This window comes from Schistocerca nitens, chromosome 7 (assembly GCF_023898315.1).
Source record: "Schistocerca nitens isolate TAMUIC-IGC-003100 chromosome 7, iqSchNite1.1, whole genome shotgun sequence".
Taxonomy (NCBI): domain Eukaryota; kingdom Metazoa; phylum Arthropoda; class Insecta; order Orthoptera; family Acrididae; genus Schistocerca; species Schistocerca nitens.
The window spans coordinates 306,169,046-306,171,545 of NC_064620.1; the positions used below are offsets into that span (position 1 = coordinate 306,169,046).

The 2,500-nt window shown below is 55.4% G+C and overlaps 1 non-coding gene across 1 annotated transcript in view; it reads right to left on the reverse strand.

Moving 5' to 3' along the window:
- The window catches only part of LOC126197069 (small subunit ribosomal RNA), a 1,909-nt gene extending 1,602 nt beyond the window's left edge, over positions 1-307 (reverse strand). Inside the window, exon 1 of the ribosomal RNA XR_007539473.1 lies at positions 1-307. This exon is cut by the window's left edge and continues 1,602 nt beyond it. This is a non-coding gene — a ribosomal RNA (small subunit ribosomal RNA).
- Positions 308-2,500: the final 2,193 nt, after the last annotated feature.

Sequence of the window (2,500 nt, forward strand, 5' to 3'; positions counted from 1 at the left end):
CGTCGCCGGTACGAAGACCGTGCGATCAGCCCAAAGTTATTCAGAGTCACCAAGGCAAACGGACCGGACGAGCCGACCGATTGGTTTTGATCTAATAAAAGCGTCCCTTCCATCTCTGGTCGGGACTCTGTTTGCATGTATTAGCTCTAGAATTACCACAGTTATCCAAGTAACGTGGGTACGATCTAAGGAACCATAACTGATTTAATGAGCCATTCGCGGTTTCACCTTAATGCGGCTTGTACTGAGACATGCATGGCTTAATCTTTGAGACAAGCATATGACTACTGGCAGGATCAACCAGGGAGCTGCGTCAACTAGAGCTGAGCAGCCGGCCGCCCGGGAGTGTGTCCCGGAGGCCCGCGCGAACACGCAAGCGTCCGCTCAATTATTCTGCAAACAGGAGGAGGCTGGGCTCCCCTGCACGATACACCTCGAAACCCTCTCAGGTCCCGGCGGCGCGCAGCGCCGTCCTAAGTACTTGGTCGGGTTCGAGGGAGGCGCAATCGCCCGGAGATAGGCGAGTAGACGCTTTCAGTGCGACCACCCGTGCTCCCAACTGAGCTTGCCGCTGCCGACAGAGGCCCGGGAGCGTGCTGTCGTGGTGTTGCCGGCGGGAGACGACACGCGGCCACAAACAGTGACCGGGCAGCTCCAACGCCAGCGCCACAGAGGGGCAGAGCCCCACTTGGGTGCCAAAGCGAACTCTCCCAGCACAGCGCACACGCCAACACATCCGCACAGCTGCGATACAAACCACCTGCGAGAACCGCGGGGGCGACCGAGCAGCAGACGGCGTCGCGGCGCCGAGTGCCGGGCGGCGGCGCATCCTCAACGCACACAGTCCTCAATCGGACCAGCACACTGCAGATGTCCACCGCGCTTCGCACCGGGCCCGGGAGGACCCACTTTGGCCGCACGGCGCCGCGCGCTGGGTGCGCCGGCACGCAGATGCGCCGCCTGCCGCGTCCGTCAGCCGGCGCGCCTGCCACTGGGCGCCCCCACCAGCCGGCTGCCGCGCGTGCGCCCACGCAGCGCGCGGCCAGCACGCCGGGCGCCCCCCCCTCACCGGCCGGGGACGGTCCCACCCAGCCACCGCCGCGTATCGCTTCATACCCACATGCCCACTCACGTTCGTGGGTATGACGGGTGTCGCTGAAGCAACCGGTTAATACCTGTACCGATCGTCGATATCAACGATTCACCTCCAGCGCGAACAACCGCGCAACAACGGATTTCCAGTTCATTTGCGTAACTTGGGCAGCAAACGTAGACATCCATCTACATTTGCGACTTCTACGAGTCTTGCATGCCTGGATGTTGTGTGTCACGACGCACTACATCAGCATACATACACGCTGCGACGTGTGCACGAAAGAACACGTGGAAGGTGGCCAGCGTACGTATGCGAATGCCATTGCACAGCTGCGAAGCGCATTCAACACGCGAACTCCTGAGCGACGAGCTAGAGGTGACAGGAGGGGAGGGGGGGGCGGGGGCGATATACGTCCTATTGCAGTACACAATACAGTGGATAGCGGGACCATGTGGAAAGTAAGCAACACTCGCAAGATGTGAGGGTACGCACCGTAAAATGAATCAATACGCAGAACACCAGAGTGTGCGCGAAGTGAACTATGTTGAGATGGTTGCAATTAGGCAACGCTACACGAATTCCTAGATTCATATAACTAACAATTACAGGGCAGGTTAAGGCGCAACGTAGGTTAGGTTAGGGCCCAACATAGGTTAGGTTAGGGCCCAACATAGGTTAGGTTAGGGCCCAACATAGGTTAGGTTAGGGCCCAACATAGGTTAGGTTAAGGCGCAACATAGGTTAGGTTAAGGCGCAACATAGGTTAGGTTAAGCCCCAACTTAGGTTAGGTTAAGCCCCAACTTAGGTTAGGTTAAGCCCCAACTTAGGTTAGGTTAAGCCCCAACTTAGGTTAGGTTAAGCCCCAACATAGGTTAGGTTAAGGCGCAACATAGGTTAGGTTAAGGCGCAACATAGGTTAGGTTAAGGCGCAACATAGGTTAGGTTAAGCCCCAACTTAGGTTAGGTTAAGCCCCAACTTAGGTTAGGTTAAGCCCCAACTTAGGTTAGGTTAAGCCCCAACTTAGGTTAGGTTAAGCCCCAACTAAGGTTAGGTTAAGCCCCAACTTAGGTTAGGTTAAGCCCCAACTTAGGTTAGGTTAAGCCCCAACTTAGGTTAGGTTAAGCCCCAACTTAGGTTAGGTTAAGCCCCAACTTAGGTTAGGTTAAGCCCCAACTTAGGTTAGGTTAAGCCCCAACTTAGGTTAGGTTAAGCCCCAACTTAGGTTAGGTTAAGCCCCAACTTAGGTTAGGTTAAGCCCCAACTTAGGTTAGGTTAAGCCCCAACTTAGGTTAGGTTAAGCCCCAACTTAGGTTAGGTTAAGCCCCAACTTAGGTTAGGTTAAGCCCCAACTTAGGTTAGGTTAAGCCCCAACTTAGGTTAGGTTAAGCCCCAACTTAGGTTA